The sequence below is a fragment of the Arachis ipaensis genome, chromosome B10 (assembly GCF_059453495.1).
Source record: "Arachis ipaensis isolate K30076 ecotype BB chromosome B10, ASM5945349v1, whole genome shotgun sequence".
Taxonomy (NCBI): Eukaryota; Viridiplantae; Streptophyta; class Magnoliopsida; order Fabales; family Fabaceae; genus Arachis; species Arachis ipaensis.
In genome coordinates this window covers 82,504,006-82,525,193 of record NC_142435.1, presented here as the reverse complement: position 1 = coordinate 82,525,193, position 21,188 = coordinate 82,504,006, and the positions used below count along the sequence as shown (strand labels likewise).

General features: G+C 40.1%; 1 non-coding gene across 1 annotated transcript; it reads right to left on the bottom strand.

The window, feature by feature from the left end:
• Window positions 1-11,643: 11,643 nt before the first annotated feature.
• On the bottom strand, window positions 11,644-11,747 carry LOC148580627 (small nucleolar RNA R71). The gene has a single exon (XR_015899309.1). It is a non-coding gene; the product is annotated as a small nucleolar RNA R71 (small nucleolar RNA).
• Window positions 11,748-21,188: the final 9,441 nt, after the last annotated feature.

The following is a 21,188-nucleotide window of genomic DNA, read 5'->3' as shown; positions in this document are numbered from 1 at the left end:
ACAAAGGCCTGCTCAACTTCATCTAGACTTTCCCAGGAATACCTGGAAACTACTACGTTCTTTTGCCAGCACAAAGGGAAGGTGGGTTCATCATTTTCATCCAAAAGAAGGATCGAGCTCCCTCAATAGCCCGGACCTTGAAATAGTAGTTTTTAAAGTCCCTAAAGGACTCGTCATACATAGAGGAAACCTTTTTGCCTTGAGTAGCTCGGAAAGAAACCCAGGAGGCTTTCTTCTTCGCTGCCCCAGGCTTCGTCAATACAAAGAGATAAAGAAAAAGAGTTTGGGTAGGTTGGATATCTAGTTCTTGACACAACAACTGGAAGATTTTAATAAAGCCCCAAGAGTTCAGGCGGAGCTGAGAAGGAGCTACATTGCAAGACCATATCAACTCCGTCTCCAAAGGGGTAAAAGGAATGGTAATATTCAACTGACTAAAAAAATAGTCATAAGCATAGAAATAAGGGTGTTCCCCTAGAGTTAAAGAGGGAAAGCTAACCCTTTCCTCAGGGTCAGGTGACACAAACTCATAGTTTTTCTCTTGATCCATATCACTACAAATCCTATGGTGTCTCCTAAGCCGCACGCAATACTCAGAGTCAGCAACTGTAACACACATCAGAACAATGGAATCCAGCCAATCTGACATGCCATCCGGGATCTTAGAAGACATTGAAACAATGTTTTTTCGATGTGACATCGGTCAACTATTTCTACAGTAAGAAAAAATAAAATGGGTTACTACCAGACAACTCGGACAAATAGGGAAAGAACTCGGACAATAACATATGAACATCAAGAAGTTAGTAAAAGGGAAGCCCCAGGATTCACACCAAAAGCCCAGGGGCACCTGATGACAAATCATCTTAGCCTAGTTTCACTAGCCTTTTTCTTTTGTTTTCATTTAGTTTCATGCACTTTCTTGCATTATAAATTAACCATTTGAATTGGAATTGCATGGTTTCCTTAAATCAATCAACCACCTTTTAATTGTTACAAAATCATGAGGTTCAAGCTAACTTTAGTTGATAATTAATTGATTTATAAACCTTGTGAATTTTGTGATACTTTGATTGGTTGTTTTGATCACTTGTAGGTGAAGAAAGGAAACAAAAGGTGTGCCAACATTATGGAAGAAGGTTGCAAGAATGTGTTTGAGAAAATGAATTCACGTTTGAGCTAACGTTTGCCTCAAACGTGAGTAGCAGTTAAAGAACACCCTGGGGAAAAGCCAACGTTTGCGCCAACGTTTGCCTCAAACGTGAGGTCAAACGTTGGCGCCAAAGAGAAGAGAAATGGCATCCCTGGAGGCAGCAACGTTTGAGCCAACGTTTGCCTCAAATGTGAGCTCAAACGTTGGCTCCAAAAAGAAGAGAAATGGCATCCCTGGAGGCAGCAACGTTTGAGCCAACGTTTGCCTCAAACGTGAGGTCAAACGTTGGCACCAATCAGCATGAAGGGCATACTTCAAACAAGAATAACTTGAGTTGTAGATGTCCAATTGAGGTGATTCTAAGTGGGTTAGAAAGCTGACATTCAGAGCTTTCTAACCATATATAATAGTCTCTATTGGGCACAAAATTGGCAACGCGACAAGAGGACAAAGTAGCCCCCAAGAAGCATACAAGAAGGGAGGTCCACGTTTGAGCTCACGTTTGACCTCAAACGTTGAGCCAAACGTGGAAGACAGCACATGACCTAGCTGCATAATGCCTCACTCAAGTAACGTTTGAGTCAACGTTTGCCTCAAACGTTGGCTCAAACGTGAATGGTTCATGGCTTGGTTCACTAATGGATTTCCTCCCAACACCAAGAGCAATCAACAGAGGCCACTATCAACCCAATTCCATCAAGGCTAAAGGCCCAATTCAAGGCTTAATGATCATTTGAAGAAAGTGTATAAATAGCTTAGGATTTGAAGTTTTTGGGGAGCTTCCCTTTTCATTTTTCAGAATAGCTTTCTTTTCAGTTTTGCTCAGAGTTCACTTTATTTTTCTTAGCATTGTTGTTTAATTCAAGAGAATTTGGGAGGAGAATTGATCTCTCTTCTTCCTTGTTCTTGCCCAGCACTCTTTACTTTTCTTGTCTTGGATTTTAGGTGGAGAATTGAAGAAATTCTGTTTCAATCTCACCTTGGGATCTTGTTTAATTTTCTGCTTAATTGAATTTCAGTTTCAGTTCATTGCTTTTCATCTACTTTCTTTGCAATTTACAATTTCCTTTGCAATTGTTCTTGTTGGATCTAGGAAGGCATTGAGATCTAGACTTGGTTTTCTAGTCTCTTGGGTCCTGAGGTCCGAATTCCCCATTTCCCATTCCCTGTTTCGCTCATTTACAATTCTGTTTCTAGATCTGATTAAATCCAAGTGTTCTTCTATTCCTCTGCTTGTTGCAATTTTACATTTCCTTGTTTAATTTCTGCAAATCCAACTCCCCATTCCCTTTACAATTCAAGTCATTTACATTTCTTGCACTTTAAGATTTTGCAATTTACATTTCTTGCATTCTAAGTTTCTGCCATTTAATTTCTTGTTCTTTAAGATTCAGCACTTTTATTTTCCGTTCTCTTTAATTTTCTGCAATTTACCCCTCTCCCTTTACTTTTCATGCAATTTAATTTCTGTTAATCATAAATCACTCAACCAACACTTGATTCGCTTGACTAAATCAACCACTAAACTAAAATTGCTCAATCCTTCAATCCCTGTGGGATCGACCTCACTCACGTGAGTTATTATTACTTGATGCGACCCGGTGCACTTGCCGGTGAGTTTTGTGTCGGATCGTTTTCCGCACATCAAGTTTTTGGCGCCGTTGCCGGGGATTGATTAGATTGACAATGATTAAGTGAAGTGGCAATTTAGATCAAGCACTTTTTCTTTAATTTTTGACTGACACACTAACTGTTTGAATTTTTACCTGAGCTAATTGAAACCTCACTTTAGCAATAGAGTGAAGTTTCCTTGGTTTATCTTGCTGAATATGATTCTCATAGCTTGATAAATAAACGAGAGAAGTGATTTTCGTTCATTAATCTCTCAAGTTTACCAACTGTTTGACACATGGTGTCAACTAATCCTCTGACTACATTCTGGCATGAGAATATCCAATTTTCATTTGGATTGTTTGTGATTGTGCAGGTCATGGAGGAAAGGAATCCTACAGCAAGAGGAGAAAAACTGAGGCATTATGATTTCCAGCCTCCATAATCAAAGAGCAAGATGTCAAGCTAGTGACAATAAAAGAGCGCTTGTTGGGAGGCAACCCAACCAGAGGTAGTTTTCTTTCCATAGTTACTTTAATAAAAAGGTTAATTAACTTCATCTATATTGCAAGAAGCTAAGTTTGGTGTTGCACACCAAAACAATATAAGGGAGAATGAAGGATTCTAAGTTTGGTGTTCCACCAAAATTTCATCATATAACATATTCTCACCTTCTGCATAATGCTAGCTTCAAGCATTTAGACAAACTAGTTAACCATTCTGCTGTTTTCAGTTTAATTGCCTTTGAGAAAGAAAAAGAGTTTCACAGCTGGTTATTTTGATGAACAAGAATCATTGGCAAGGTACTAAGTTTGGTGTTCCCACACCAAAGTAAGTATAAAGGCCCACAAATAAATCATGCATGCTAACCATTGTTTCTAAGTGCTTGGGGAACAAGCAACTTTCAATATCACTGCAGGGTACCATACAAACTTTTGGAAGGATTAAGCATCATCTATCAAAAGGAAGAGAGAGGAATGTAAAGATCGGCAATGATGATGAGGAAGAGAAAAGCAAGCGAACTCCAAAAGGTTGTATTGTTCAGTGATTATTTTGTATCAGATGTTGCTAAATTGAAAGTTACATAATACCCCTGCCTGCCTGCATAGCATAGTTTTTCTGTAATTCAATAAGCAAGATGCTTGATCATTTACAACACTATACTTTTCACACTTGTTTGCACTCAACAATCAAAAAAAAAATGCATCACATGAAAGTTCTTTGAAAATAAGGATTTAGGAATCAAACAATTTTGATGCAAGCAAAAGATTAGGAGAAGTGGTGGTTCTAGTTGCATGATTATGTAATGAGGTTGCATGCTTGTGAAAACTTGCATGGGAGCTCATAGGCAGGACATAAAGTTCAAAGAAGTATTGTGGAGATTCTCAAAAATCTATTGATCCAAGAAGCAGCAAACAAAACAAAAGAAAGAAAAGAAAATACAAAGACAAAAAGAACATGGCCCAAGGCTCTGAGCATCAATTACTAGGCAGAAAAGAAAGAAGAAACAATGACTCAAAGAGTTGTTAGCCTAGTAAAATGCTTGTGGTTGAGTTGTGTCAAAGAAAGAGGCTTGAGCAAGTAAATCCTTAGGGGTGCTTCAACACCTAATACCTTAAAACCAACTGGTTTAGGAGTATTGATTGAAAGCTTATCTAAAGAGCCGCTTTGAGACATGACACTTAGAGTCAAGGCCAAAGCAAAGAAACTATAAGCTGCTTCAAGGTGACTACATATAAAGAGATCTCCATGATACCATTTGGATAAAAATCCTAAGACCTAAGACTCCCAATATGTGAGGACTAGTAAGCACTGAAGCCCTTGTATGAGCATATAATTTAGAGTTCACCCCACTGTTACTTAATCACTTCACTCACAGGACTTTACAAGTTGTTCTTCAATCCGTCTTAATTGAAAGAACCTTGAGCATAATTCATTTCTTGCTTGGGGACAAGCAAGCTTTAAGTTTGGTGTTGTGATGACAAGTCATCTTAGCCTAGTTTCACTAGCCTTTTTCTTTTGTTTTCATTTAGTTTTATGCACTTTCTTGCATTATAAATTAACCATTTGAATTGGAATTGCATGGTTTCCTTAAATCAATCAACCACCTTTTAATTGATACAAAATCATGAGGTTCAAGCTAACTTTAGTTGATAATTAATTGATTTATAAACCTTGTGAATTTTGTGATACTTTGATTGGTTGTTTTGATCACTTGTAGGTGAAGAAAGGAAACAAAAGGTGTGCCAACATTATGGAAGAAGGTTGCAAGAATGGGTTTGAGAAAATGGAATTCACGTTTGAGCTAACGTTTGCCTCAAACGTCAACTCAAACGTGAGTAGCAGTTAAAGAACACCCTGGGGAAAAGCCAACTTTTGCGCCAACGTTTGCCTCAAACGTGAGGTCAAACGTTGGCACCAAAGAGAAGAGAAATGGCATCCCTGGAGGCAGCAACGTTTGAGCCAATGTTTGCCTCAAACGTGAGGTCAAACGTTTGCTCCAAAAAGAAGAAAAATGGCATCCCTGGAGGCAGCAACGTTTGAGCCAACGTTTGCCTCAAACGTGAGGTCAAACGTTGGCACCAAACAGCATGAAGGGGCATACTTCAAACAAGAATAACTTGAGTTGTAGATGTCCAATTGAGGTGATTCCAAGTGGGTTAGAAAGCTGACATTCAGAGCTTTCCAACCATATATAATAGTCTCTATTGGGCACAAAATTGGCAATGCGACAAGAGGACAAAGTAGCCCCCAAGAAGCATACAAGAAGGGAGGTCCACGTTTGAGCTCACGTTTGACCTCAAACGTTGAGCCAAACGTGGAAGACAGCACATGGCCTAGCTGCATAATGCCTCACTCAAGTAACGTTTGAGTCAACGTTTGCCTCAAACGTTGGCTCAAACGTGAATGGTTCATGGCCTGGTTCACTAATAGATTTCCTCCCAACACCAAGAGCAATCAACAGAGGCCACTATCAACCCAATTCCATCAAGGCTAAAGGCCCAATTCAAGGCTTAATGATCATTTGAAGAAAGTGTATAAATAGCTTAGGATTTGAAGTTTTTGGGGAGCTTCCCTTTTCATTTTTCAGAATAGCTTTCTTTTCAGTTTTGCTCAGAGTTCACTTTATTTTTCTTAGCATTGTTGTTTAATTCAAGAGAATTTGGGAGGAGAATTGATCTCTCTTCTTCCTTGTTCTTGCCCAGCACTCTTTACTTTTCTTGTCTTGGATTTTAGGTGGAGAATTGAAGAAATTCTGTTTCAATCTCACCTTGGGATCTTGTTTAATTTTCTGCTTAATTGAATTTCAGTTTCGGTTCATTGCTTTTCATCTACTTTCTTTGCAATTTACAATTTCCTTTGCAATTGTTCTTGTTGGATCTAGGAAGGCATTGAGATCTAGACTTGGTTTTCTAGTCTCTTGGGTCCTGGGGTCCGAATTCCCCATTTCCCATTCCCTGTTTTGCTCATTTACAATTCTGTTTCTAGATCTGATTAAATCCAAGTGTTCTTCTATTCCTCTGCTTGTTGCAATTTTACATTTCCTTGTTTAATTTCTGCAAATCCAACTCCCCATTCCCTTTACAATTCAAGTCATTTACATTTCTTGCACTTTAAGATTTTGCAATTTACATTTCTTGCATTCTAAGTTTCTGCCATTTAATTTCTTGTTCTTTAAGATTCAGCACTTTTATTTTCCGTTCTCTTTAATTTTCTGCAATTTACCCCTCTCCCTTTACTTTTCATGCAATTTAATTTCTGTTAATCACAAATCACTCAACCAACACTTGATTCGCTTGACTAAATCAACCACTAAACTAAAATTGCTCAATCCTTCAATCCCTGTGGGATCGACCTCACTCACGTGAGTTATTATTACTTGATGCGACCCGGTGCACTTGCCGGTGAGTTTTGTGTCGGATCGTTTTCCGCACATCAGCACCCTTTGGAGGCAATAACAAGGCAAGAACCAGGAGAAAGCAAATTGACGAATTATAACATCTCGCAAACAAAAATCGACACTCCACGATGTGAAAGTCATCATCACCAACAAAAAACCACAAAAGATATAACAGTTTATCATCAGAAGATTGCTAAGCAAGAACAAAAAGAAGTCAGGAAACGATAAAAGGAAAACAAGATCACCAGACAGTACACATTCTTCTCCATCAGCAAGCCACTATCTTCCTCCATAAGCAGTTCCAACAAAAGCCAAGACTTTGATCAAGAAAACGCAACCAAAACAAAGTAAAACCCTAAGGAAGCAGAAACTACTAGTCACATGCGTCACAACAAAATACAGGATCACCACAAAAGATGCAAGCTTGTTCGAAGGAAATCATAAAAACACAAAAGGAAAGAGGCAATCTTTTCTCAAAAAGGATCAAGACTCTCAGAAGCAAAATAAAAGTCACATGCAAACAAAAGGTGACGAAAAGCATAAAAGAAAAGAAAATGCAAACCTGAGGAGGAGGAAGAGACGAGCGCAAGAAGGGGATCAGGAAGAAAACAGCAACAAGCCCACTCCAAATAGCCGCCTTCAAAGGCGAAGAAAGGGAAATGCAAGAAATGCGAAAACAGAGGGCACAAAGGAACGAAACGTCTTGCGAGCAACAAGCAAAGGAGACGAAGAAGAGGTAGAGAAGGAGACTGTAAAAGTGAATATTGTGAGAGGAGAAAAATTCAAAGTGAGGTGCCAAAAGAGGGAAAAGGAAACGGCGAAGGGGTATTAAATGAGCTTTTAAACCCTCACACATTTCCAAGAAAAGTGCAACACACGCTGCAGTTAAAAAGGAGGAAAACCCTTCGCATTCAGAGGAGCCCAGCGGAAGTTATGCAAAACGACAAATGGCAGAAATGCTCGAGCTCGACTTCTCCAAAAAAGGTCGAAGTCTGAAAGACACGACCCTAAAAAAGGTAAAGATCGAGCTCAAGCAGGGGCACTGTTCATACCTTGGGTCGAGCTATCTGACCTAGGGAGATTGAAGACAAAGTAACCGACCTCTTCAGGTCAGGACCCCTGACCTCTCCTTTAAAAGAGGTTGGCCAATTCGACGTAAGAAGCCCAAGCAGGCCCAAAAAAAGGGACACAACCCAATCTAAAGGCAGCCAAAGCCTAGAAAGATAAAGGCGGTTCCCCTTAAAGATAAGATGACTTCACTAAATGATAAGATAAGATTACTAACTTATCTTATCTAAGAAGGTTAGCCCACACTACTATAAATACACTAGAGCACCCAGGTATAACTGATACTCTGATTCCACAAAATACCTACTTAAAGCCCATGCTAACTTAAGTATCGGAGTCTCTTACAGGTACCACCACCCTCCGGTGACCAAGGATCAGTAGCACTACCAAGGCCCGCAAGTCGGACACGACAGCTCCGGCCACCACCGCAGATCTCGACCGAGATCGACCTATAGTTTCAGGTAACCCTCGGAACAGCAGGCTATATTTGATCAATGCCATGGACCGTGGTCATTGATCTCCTCTACTACAGATTGAACGCCATTGGCCGTGGTCATCCATTCTCTTGGCGATCTTACTCAAAATGCCACAGATAAGGTTGAATCATCTGGATCAGAGGATGCTGCTTCTTAGGATTCTAGCTGATGCCAAGGCATCATAGGCTAGTTTCACTAGCATTTTTCTGTTAGTTTTAGTTGTTTTATGCATTTTCTTGAGCTTAAAGTAACCAAAAATGGTTAAATGAAGAACAAAGTAATGAACCATCCAAACAATATGATTTTGATGCAAATTCCATGAGTTTTAGTTATATTACTTAAATGCTATGAATGAAAGATTTCTCATGAAATTTTGCAAGACTTTGATGCAATTGTTTGGATGATTTCAGGGAAGAAGAGGCTAAGCAAGGAAGCAACAAAATCAATAAAGGAAGCTTGAATATCACATGTGGAGTTTAAGTTCCAGTTTAAGCCTAAACTGGAGCTTAAACGCCAAAATCATGAAGGATAAGAAATGCTGGGATTGAAGTTTAACCTCCAGTTTGACCTCAAACTGGAGGTTAAACGCCAGAATGAAAAGCCTCACTTAAGGAGCATTCCACGTTTAACCTCCAGTTTGACCTCAAACTGGAGGTTAAACGCCAGAATGAGTATGCCACCCAGGGAGGAGTTCCACGTTTAACCTCCAGTTTGACCTCAAACTGGAGGTTAAACGCCAGAACCAGGAAGAGTACCAGGGAGCCATTCCACGTTTAAGCTCCAGTTTGACTCAAACTGGAGCTTAAACGTGTTCGATAGCTTTTCTACTCCAGGGTTGCTCTCTCCATCTCCACGTTTAACCTCCAGTTTGACCTCAAACTGGAGGTTAAACGTGTTCGACACCTCCAGGGCCACCATTCCAAGCTTCCACGTTTAACCTCCAGTTTGACCTCAAACTGGAGGTTAAACGTGTTCGACCTCCAGTATGCCTCCACCCTTTTCCACGTTTAACCTCCAGTTTGACCTCAAACTGGAGGTTAAACGTGTTCGACCTCCAGGGCTGCCTTTCCTATCTCCACGTTTAAGCTTCAGTTTAACCTTAAACTGAAGCTTAAACGTGTTCGACTACATGACTCTCCAGGGCTACCTTCTTCCATTTCCACGTTTAAGCTTCAGTTTAACCTTAACTGAAGCTTAAACGTGCTTCTACAAAAGGCCTCACTGGAAGTGTCTGGCGTTTAAGCTGCAGTTTAAGCTTAAACTACAACTTAAACGCCACTCTTGGAAAAGGTTTCTGGGCCAAAAATATTGTGATTTAAGTTAGTCTTTGAGCACAAATATTAACTTAAACTTACTTTGGTATGAAACCCAATTGAATATCATGGTTTATGGGATTGGGCCTGAAGGATTGATGAGTTTGAAATCTCAATTTATTGAGTCATGTGTCATTATTTGATTATCACTAAGTTGGCTCAATAAATGTTACAGGATTTGGATCAACAACCTCATCAAGGTTATGGATCATAAACCCAAGGCAAAAGGAAAGCAAGGAGAGGCCTCAAAGCCCAAGAAGCACAACTGAAGCTCAATATAGAAAGTGTATAAATAGGATAGAAGTTAAGTTAGAGAGAACTTTTACTTTTCACTTTCAGCTAGTTTTCCTTTTCTTTGTAATTGAATTCAGAGCTATGATTCACTAAACCCCCTTTCATTGGGTTAGGGAGCTCTATTGTAATTCAATGAATCAATAATAGTGTATCTTCTTCTTCAATCTTTTCTCTTGAATTTTGTTAGAAAGCTTCTCGATCTAATTCCATTGAGTAGTTGTCTTGGGAAAGAAACTACTCATACTTGGAATCCTTCGGAGCCTTGGGAAAGGAATGGAGGATTCATGCTAGAGAAGCTTTCTCACAGTGGATTGGATTGGGGTTTGGATGGATATTGTGACATGTAATCCTACCAAATTGTGGTTCATGAAATTGTGTGGTATAATCAGTAATCAAGCATCATCTCTTCTTATGAACATTTAAACCAAGGGATTGGGAATTTGTTTGTTTTTAGAGAGCATTGGTGAGCCAAGGAATTGGGATCCAATCATATAAGATTGCCAAGCAAAATTTAATGAACGCATTGGTTGAGGAAGAGATAAACATGTTTTGATTCGGAGATTTCAATATCTCCTAAACCCAATGAATTCCCCATTTCTGACTTCCACTTTCTATTTACATTCTGCAACTCCATTCTTGCAATCACCCCCATTCCCTTTTAATTTCAGCAATTTACATTCTGCTCTTTAATTCATGCAATTTAAGATTCAGCCATTTAATTTTCTTGTCATTTACTTTTCCCGCCAAATTTACATTCCGCAATTCTCATCTCAAATCTTGATTCCGCTCAACTAGAACACACTTCTAATCCGAATTGCTCACTCAACCAATCCTTGTGGGATTCGACCTCACTCTATTGTGAGTTTTTACTTGACGACGATAACCGGTGCACTTGCCGGAAGGAATTTTGCCGATCGTGCAATTTCCTAAATCGTAGCATAACAAGTTTATGTGCATCAAGTTTATGGCGCCGTTGCCGGGGATTGGTTTTCGATTGACAATTCTCAAATTGGAAGCTAACTAGATTGAGCAATTTTCTCTTGCTTTGTTAATTCTGTTCAAGATACTTGTTGAATTTTAATTCCTGCACTTGGTTACATGCTTTCCTTCTTTATGCCTTTAAACTCATGCAACTAACTCACTGACTCACTAACTGTTTGAATTAATTCCTCAATTGAGCTAACCATACTCTTCCATTAACCAAGAGTATTTCACTTGTTTGTGTTTGAGCTGTGTTCTTGTATGACAGGTAGGAGAGGAGAGACATCAACTCCTCCATATACCGAACCAGAGAGGACCCTTCATAGACTTAGAAGGGAAGCAAGAGGGAAGAGAGTAGTGGGAGAAGAGGAATCTGAAGGAGAATCTGAGGACAATTTTGAGGAAGCTTTAGATCTCAACATGGATAGAGAAGTTCACAACCATGAGAGAGCTGATGGAAACGATGCCATCCCTGAGAGGAGGGTTCTTAGTTCATACATAAACCCAACCTCTGGGAATTGTGGTAGTAGCATCCAGAAACCACCCATTCAGGCCAACAATTTTGAGCTCAAGCCACAGCTAATATCACTTGTGGAAAATCATTGTTCCTTTGGAGGAAGTGCTAATGAAGACCCAAACCAACATCTCACAAAATTCCTGAGAATTTGTGACACTGTGAAGTCCAATGGAGTCCAGGAAGATGCCTATAAACTGCTTTTGTTCCCGTTTTCACTTAGGGACAAAGCAGCTAAGTGGCTGGAATCATTCCCAAGGGGGAGTCTAACAACATGGGATGAGGTGGAAAGCAAGTTTCTGGCACGTTTCTACCCTCCACAAAAGGTCAATAGGCTTCGATCTGAGGTTCAGACTTTTAGACAACAAGATGGTGAAACTCTCTACGAGGCATGGGAGAGATTCAAGGACTTGACAAGGAAATGCCCACCAAACATGTTCCATGATTGGGTGCAACTGCACATCTTCTATGATGGGCTCTCTTATGAATCAAGGAAGGCTGTAGACCATTCATCAGGAGGTTCATTGAACAGGAAAAAGACTGTGGAAGAAGCCATTGAAGTGATCGAGACAGTGGCTGAGAATGAGTACTACTATGCATCAGAAAGACACAACACTAAGGGAGTCATGGAGCTGAACCATGTTGATACAATTCTAGCCCAAAACAAGGTGTTTGCCAAGCAACTAGCAGAGCTTACCAGGCAATTAGAAACAAAGCAAGTGGCTGCAATACACACACAAGATCAAGAGGAAGTAGGCATTGAAGGAGGTGATTGGGATGAGGCTAACTATGTGGGAAACCAACAAAGGCAATCATATGATCCACATTCCAACACTTACAACCCAGGCTGGAGAAACCACCCAAACTTTGGGTGGGGAAACCAACAAACCCCACCACAAAACCACAAACCTTACAACCACAACCAACATAACAATTCCACATACCAAAACTCCAACCAAAGATCATACCAAGCCACACAAAACACTTACCACCAACCATCATATCATGGCCAAAATAATCAACATACCCAACCTAATCCGAACCAACAATTTCAAGAACAATTAAACCGGATAGAAGGAATGCTTGCAACCATGAGCCAAGACATAATTGAATTGAAAGCTTTTAAGGAAGAAATAAATTCTAACCTGCAAAACCAAGGAGCTGCCATCCAGAAGCTAGAAAATCAAATTTTGTATTTGACTAAGCAAGCCCCTGGGACAAGCGGTTCTCATGCTGCCAAGGCTATTGCAAGGGAGGAATGTAAGGCCATAACCCTCAGAAGTGGAAAGAATCTAAAGGAGATTTCAAGGGAAACCACAGAGGATGAAGCAAAGGAAAATGTGAAAGACAAAGAACAAGGACAATCTGTTACACCGTTTGCAACAAAAGAAAAAGAAAAAGAGGTCTTGAAGCCTTACACACCTAAAGCACCTTATCCTCAACGTTTGATGAAAAGTGAAAAGGATGGCCAATTCTCCAGGTTCTTGGAGATTTTCAAGAAGCTTCAAATCAACATTCCCTTTGCTGAGGCAATAGAGCAAATGCCACTCTATGCAAAATTCTTAAAAGAATTAATGACCAAGAAGAGAAGCTGGAGAAATGAGGAAACTGTGTTGTTAACTGAAGAATGCAGTGCCATCATTCAGCACAAATTGCCTCAGAAATTGAAGGACCCAGGCAGTTTCCAAATCCCCTGCATTATAGGAGAAGTCATGGTGGAGAAGGCCTTGTGTGACTTAGGGGCCAGCATCAATTTGATGTCGCTAACAATGATGAGAAGAATGAAGATTGAGGAAGCCAAACCAACAAGAATGGCCCTCCAACTGGCAGATCGAACTTTTAAATTCCCTCATGGGATAGTTGAGGATTTGTTGGTGAAAGTGGGAGAATTTATATTTCCTGCTGATTTTGTAGTGTTAGATATGGAGGAAGAAGCCAAAGCTTCAATAATTCTGGGAAGACCCTTCCTAGCTACTGCTGGAGCCATCATAGATGTACAAAAGGGTGAACTCACTCTTAGACTACATGATGAGAAATTGGTGTTTAATGTATTCAAGGCAATGAGCTATCCATCAGAATCACTAAGGGAATGCATGAGGGTTGATGTAGTGGACATTGCAGTACAAGAAACTTTTGAGGAAACAATAAAGGAAGTGGCAGAGGAGGAGTTCACCAAGGATATTGAAGTTAGTGATATCAAGGGTGCTGACACAACCATGCTAAGCATGCCAGAGAAAGTGAAAGAAGAAAAGGAAGCACCAAAACCTGAGCTCAAAGCATCGCCCCCTAATCTCAAGTATGCATACTTGGGTAGTGATGAGAGTCACCCTGTTATCATTAGCTCGGACTTGAGCCAAGAACAGGAAGAAGAATTGATCAAGGTGCTGCAAACTCATCAAGATGCCATTGGATGGACCCTAGCTGATTTGAAGGGGATAAGTTCATCCATATGCATGCATAAAATCTTATTAGAAGAGGATGCTAGACCCTCCATTCAAGCTCAGAGAAGATTGAATCCCGTCATGAAAGAAGTGGTACAAAAGGAAGTCAGGAAGTTATGGCAGGCAGGGGTAATCTACCCCATTTCTGATAGCCCATGGGTTAGTCCCATCCATGTAGTTCCCAAGAAAGGTGGCATAACTGTGGTGCCAAATGAGAAGAACGAACTCATACCCACAAGAACCGTTACTGGGTGGAGGATGTGCATAGACTACAGGAAGCTCAATGAAGCCACCAGAAAAGATCATTTCCCACTCCCATTCATGGATCAGATGCTTGAAAGGCTTGCCGGACATGCTTACTATTGCTTCTTGGATGGATATTCAGGCTACAACCAAATAGTAGTTGATCCTAGTGATCAAGAGAAAACATCATTTGTTTGTCCATATGGAGTTTTTGCTTATAGACGCATGCCCTTTGGATTGTGCAATGCACCTGCCACTTTCCAAAGATGCATGCTGTCCATCTTTTCGGACATGATTGAAAAATTTATTGAGGTCTTCATGGACGATTTTTCTGTGTTTGGGGATTCTTTTCCCAGCTGCCTACACCACCTTGCCTTGGTGCTTAAGAGGTGCCAAGAGACTAACCTAGTATTAAACTGGGAAAAGTGTCATTTCATGGTCACAGAAGGAATAGTCCTTGGCCACAAAATCTCTAATAGAGGCATGGAGGTGGACAGAGCTAAGGTGGAAATCATTGAAAAACTACCTCCACCAAGTAATGTCAAGGCAGTTAGGAGCTTTTTGGGACACGCTGGTTTTTACAGAAGGTTTATTAGAGACTTTTCTAAAATAGCCAAACCTTTGAGTAACTTGCTTGTCTCTGATACACCCTTTGTATTTGATAAAAATTGCATGCTAGCCTATGAACTTTTGAAGCAAAAACTTTCCTCTGCACCTATCATTGCACCACCTGATTGGAATTTACCTTTTGAACTGATGTGTGATGCATCAGACCTTGCTATTGGGGCAGTGTTAGGACAAAGGAAAGACAATTTGGTACATGTGATTTATTATGCTAGTAAAGTCTTGAATGCTAACCAAAGGAATTACACAACCACTGAAAAAGAACTCTTGGCAATAGTCTTTGCATTTGAAAAATTTAGATCTTATCTCATTGGATCTAAAGTCATTGTCTTCACTGATCATTCAGCTTTAAAATATTTACTTGCTAAACAAGAATCTAAACCGAGACTTATTAGATGGGTTCTCTTGTTGCAGGAATTTGACATTGAAATCAAAGACAAGAAGGGTGTAGAGAACAAGGTGGCAGATCATTTATCAAGGATACCATGTGAAGAAGGAAGCACACAAAGCACACATGTAAATGAGTGCTTTCCTGATGAACAACTCATGATAATTCACAAAGCACCCTGGTTTGCAGACATAGCAAACTTCAAGGCCACTGGGAGTGTACCTTTGGAAATTAACAAACATCAAAGGAAGAAATTGGTAAATGATGCCAAATACTTCATCTGGGACGAACCATACTTGTTCAAAAAATGTTCCGATGGCATACTCAGAAGATGCATATCCGAGGAAGAAGGAAGGGAAGTTTTATGGGATTGCCATGGCTCTACTTATGGAGGGCACTTTGCAGGAGAAAGAACAGCAGCTAAGGTGTTACAGTGTGGTTTTTATTGGCCTACTATCTTCAAAGATGCAAAAGAATTAGTGAAGCACTGCCATGAATGCCAGAAAGCTGGGAACCTGCCAAGAAGAAATGAAATGCCACAACAATTCATTCTGGAACTTGAATTGTTTGATGTATGGGGGATAGATTTCATGGGACCCTTTCCCTCCTCATACTCAAATAATTACATTCTTGTGGCAGTAGACTATGTCTCTAAATGGGTTGAAGCAATAGCAACTCCAACCAATGATAATAAGGTAGTCATGAACTTCCTCAAAAAACACATTTTTTGCCGTTTTGGGGTTCCAAGAGCAATCATCAGTGATGGAGGAAGCCACTTTTGCAACAAACCATTAGAGGCATTGCTCCTAAAATATGGAGTCAAACACAGGGTAGCCACACCATACCATCCACAGACAAGTGGGCAAGCCGAAATATCTAACAGAGAACTCAAAAGAATCCTGGAAAAAACTGTGGGAACTTCAAGAAAGGACTGGTCGATTAAGCTAGATGATGCTCTTTGGGCATATAGGACAGCTTTCAAAACACCAATTGGAATGTCTCCTTACCAACTAGTATATGGAAAAGCGTGCCATCTGCCACTGGAGTTGGAGCACAAGGCATACTGGGCCTTGAAACTTCTGAACTTGGACAACAAAGCCGCTGGAGAAAGAAGGATGTTGCAAATTCAAGAGTTGGAAGAATTCAGAGCGGAAGCTTATGAGAATGCCAAAATTTACAAAGAAAGAGCAAAGAAGAAGCATGACAGCAACATAGCCCCAAGGAAATTTGAAGAAGAGCAAAAAGTATTGCTCTACAATTCTAGGCTGAAGCTATTTCCAGGGAAGCTAAAATCAAGGTGGTCTGGACCATTCCTTGTCACCAAGGTCTCCAATTATGGACAAGTAGAAATCATGGAAGAAAAGTCACAACGAACCTTCATTGTTAACGGTCAAAGACTCAAACATTACTTGGGAGATGTGGAGGAGAAGGACAAAGTTAAATATCACCTCAACTGAGGAAGCTGACCGTCAAGCTAATGACGTTAAAGAAGCGCTTGTTGGGAGGCAACCCAACCTGAGGTAATACCTTGTTGCTGTTTCTTTTGTTTGTTTCAATAAAAAGGGTAAAGTAGTTTCTGTGCATTGCAAAGAATTAAGTTTGGTGTTTCACACCAAACAAAGAATTCATGGATCAATAAGTCAAAGGGGAATGTGTGACTCTAAGTTTGGTGTTCCACCATAAAGATCAACTGAACACAACAACCTTTGAATTATATGAAAGGAACAACTATTCTAAGCAGTCACAGAAATGCTTAAAACCCTTAGTAGCAACATCATTCCAAGATAACTCAAGGATTCAAAGAACAGAGAGAAGTAAGTGGGAGACTAAGTTTGGTGTTCACACACCAATCTAAGAATCCGATACTTACCCACACATAGTTGAGCTAACCACTCAAGTGCTTGAGAAGCAAGCAACTTCATTACTCTTTGCAGGAAAGGAAACAAGAACCTTAAAGCTTGAAGCAACATTTAGGAAGAAGAAGGAGAAATCAAATTGTTTCCTGACAACAAAGAGAAAACAAGGAATTTCACAAGGTGGTATTGTTCCTTGCTAATTCTTTAAAAAGGGCAAACAAAAGCATGCGTGTTCTGGTTTAAACTGTAAATGTTGAATCTTTCTGGAATGTGTAGTTTTTTTTAGTATGTCTGTTTGTTAATTGCTTTGAATAAAGTGAATGCCTAGATGTTTGGATATAACTTCACCTTCTTAAACAAGTGCGTGCCATGCTTGTTCTGTTTCCAAAAATAAAAGAAAAGTTTGAACAAAAGTAACTTGGCTAAATTAGTGACAAATCAAGTAGAATTAAGTGGGGTATGCATGCTTGATTGTTTAGTCAGATCACTAAAATTAGAGTGTAGAATTATCATTTTTTTTATGTAGAAAGTGAACATTGTCTATGGATCTTGATGAATAAATGTCTTTGGCCATGAAAAAGAAAGAAAAAGAAAAAGAAAAAGCCACGGAAAAAGGCAACCAAAAAGCAAAAAAATTGAGAAAATAAGCTAGGTACCAATGGTTTGAACTTCTGAGACAAATGCCTGTGGTGTTTATGTATTAAGGATATGCTTGGATGAATAGGTTCTGAGGAGTGTTTCAACACTTGGTAACTTGGGTTAACTAACCCGGGATTATCAACCAAAAGTCCATTATCAAGAGCAACCTACATACAAAACATTTAGTCACACAAAGAGGTGCTGGGCACCAATGTCTCAAGAAGAAATGTGAACTAAAATGCCTAAGGTGGATATGTGTAGTGCACTGATAAGAAAAAGAAAATGCCATAGGTGGATATGTGTAAACATTTTTCTTAGCATTGTTGTTTAATTCAAGAGAATTTGGGAGGAGAATTGATCTCTCTTCTTCCTTGTTCTTGCCCAGCACTCTTTACTTTTCTTGTCTTGGATTTTAGGTGGAGAATTGAAGAAATTCTGTTTCAATCTCACCTTGGGATCTTGTTTAATTTTCTGCTTAATTGAATTTCAGTTTCGGTTCATTGCTTTTCATCTACTTTCTTTGCAATTTACAATTTCCTTTGCAATTGTTCTTGTTGGATCTAGGAAGGCATTGAGATCTAGACTTGGTTTTCTAGTCTCTTGGGTCCTGGGGTCCGAATTCCCCATTTCCCATTCCCTGTTTTGCTCATTTACAATTCTGTTTCTAGATCTGATTAAATCCAAGTGTTCTTCTATTCCTCTGCTTGTTGCAATTTTACATTTCCTTGTTTAATTTCTGCAAATCCAACTCCCCATTCCCTTTACAATTCAAGTCATTTACATTTCTTGCACTTTAAGATTTTGCAATTTACATTTCTTGCATTCTAAGTTTCTGCCATTTAATTTCTTGTTCTTTAAGATTCAGCACTTTTATTTTCCGTTCTCTTTAATTTTCTGCAATTTACCCCTCTCCCTTTACTTTTCATGCAATTTAATTTCTGTTAATCACAAATCACTCAACCAACACTTGATTCGCTTGACTAAATCAACCACTAAACTAAAATTGCTCAATCCTTCAATCCCTGTGGGATCGACCTCACTCACGTGAGTTATTATTACTTGATGCGACCCGGTGCACTTGCCGGTGAGTTTTGTGTCGGATCGTTTTCCGCACATCAGCACCCTTTGGAGGCAATAACAAGGCAAGAACCAGGAAAAAGCAAATTGACGAATTATAACATCTCGCAAACAAAAATCGACACTCCACGATGTGAAAGTCATCATCACCAACAAAAAACCACAAAAGATATAACAGTTTATCATCAGAAGATTGCTAAGCAAGAACAAAAAGAAGTCAGGAAACGATAAAAGGAAAACAAGATCACCAGACAGTACACATTCTTCTCCATCAGCAAGCCACTATCTTCCTCCATAAGCAGTTCCAACAAAAGCCAAGACTTTGATCAAGAAAACGCAACCAAAACAAAGTAAAACCCTAAGGAAGCAGAAACTACTAGTCACATGCGTCACAACAAAATACAGGATCACCACAAAAGATGCAAGCTTGTTCGAAGGAAATCATAAAAACACAAAAGGAAAGAGGCAATCTTTTCTCAAAAAGGATCAAGACTCTCAGAAGCAAAATAAAAGTCACATGCAAACAAAAGGTGACGAAAAGCATAAAAGAAAAGAAAATGCAAACCTGAGGAGGAGGAAGAGACGAGCGCAAGAAGGGGATCAGGAAGAAAACAGCAACAAGCCCACTCCAAATAGCCGCCTTCAAAGGCGAAGAAAGGGAAATGCAAGAAATGCGAAAACAGAGGGCACAAAGGAACGAAACGTCTTGCGAGCAACAAGCAAAGGAGACGAAGAAGAGGTAGAGAAGGAGACTGTAAAAGTGAATATTGTGAGAGGAGAAAAATTCAAAGTGAGGTGCCAAAAGAGGGAAAAGGAAACGGCGAAGGGGTATTAAATGAGCTTTTAAACCCTCACACATTTCCAAGAAAAGTGCAACACACGCTGCAGTTAAAAAGGAGGAAAACCCTTCGCATTCAGAGGAGCCCAGCGGAAGTTATGCAAAACGACAAATGGCAGAAATGCTCGAGCTCGACTTCTCCAAAAAAGGTCGAAGTCTGAAAGACACGACCCTAAAAATGGTAAAGATCGAGCTCAAGCAGGGGCACTGTTCATACCTTGGGTCGAGCTATCTGACCTAGGGAGATTGAAGACAAAGTAACCGACCTCTTCAGGTCAGGACCCCTGACCTCTCCTTTAAAAGAGGTTGGCCAATTCGACGTAAGAAGCCCAAGCAGGCCCAAAAAAAAGGGACACAACCCAATCTAAAGGCAGCCAAAGCCTAGAAAGATAAAGGCGGTTCCCCTTAAAGATAAGATGACTTCACTAAATGATAAGATAAGATTACTAACTTATCTTATCTAAGAAGGTTAGCCCACACTACTATAAATACACTAGAGCACCCAGGTATAACTGATACTCTGATTCCACAAAATACCTACTTAAAGCCCATGCTAACTTAAGTATCGGAGTCTCTTACAGGTACCACCACCCTCCGGTGACCAAGGATCAGTAGCACTACCAAGGCCCGCAAGTCGGACACGACAGCTCCGGCCACCACCGCAGATCTCGACCGAGATCGACCTATAGTTTCAGGTAACCCTCGGAACAGCAGGCTATATTTGATCAATGCCATGGACCGTGGTCATTGATCTCCTCTACTACAGATTGAACGCCATTGGCCGTGGTCATCCATTCTCTTGGCGATCTTACTCAAAATGCCACAGATAAGGTTGAATCATCTGGATCAGAGGATGCTGCTTCTTAGGATTCTAGCTGATGCCAAGGCATCATAGGCTAGTTTCACTAGCATTTTTCTGTTAGTTTTAGTTGTTTTATGCATTTTCTTGAGCTTAAAGTAACCAAAAATGGTTAAATGAAGAACAAAGTAATGAACCATCCAAACAATATGATTTTGATGCAAATTCCATGAGTTTTAGTTATATTACTTAAATGCTATGAATGAAAGATTTCTCATGAAATTTTGCAAGACTTTGATGCAATTGTTTGGATGATTTCAGGGAAGAAGAGGCTAAGCAAGGAAGCAACAAAATCAATAAAGGAAGCTTGAATATCACATGTGGAGTTTAAGTTCCAGTTTAAGCCTAAACTGGAGCTTAAACGCCAAAATCATAAAGGATAAGAAATGCTGGGATTGAAGTTTAACCTCCAGTTTGACCTCAAACTGGAGGTTAAACGCCAGAATGAAAAGCCTCACTTAAGGAGCATTCCACGTTTAACCTCCAGTTTGACCTCAAACTGGAGGTTAAACGCCAGAATGAGTATGCCACCCAGGGAGGAGTTCCACGTTTAACCTCCAGTTTGACCTCAAACTGGAGGTTAAACGCCAGAACCAGGAAGAGTACCAGGGAGCCATTCCACGTTTAAGCTCCAGTTTGACTCAAACTGGAGCTTAAACGTGTTCGATAGCTTTTCTACTCCAGGGTTGCTCTCTCCATCTCCACGTTTAACCTCCAGTTTGACCTCAAACTGGAGGTTAAACGTGTTCGACACCTCCAGGGCCACCATTCCAAGCTTCCACGTTTAACCTCCAGTTTGACCTCAAACTGGAGGTTAAACGTGTTCGACCTCCAGTATGCCTCCACCCTTTTCCACGTTTAACCTCCAGTTTGACCTCAAACTGGAGGTTAAACGTGTTCGACCTCCAGGGC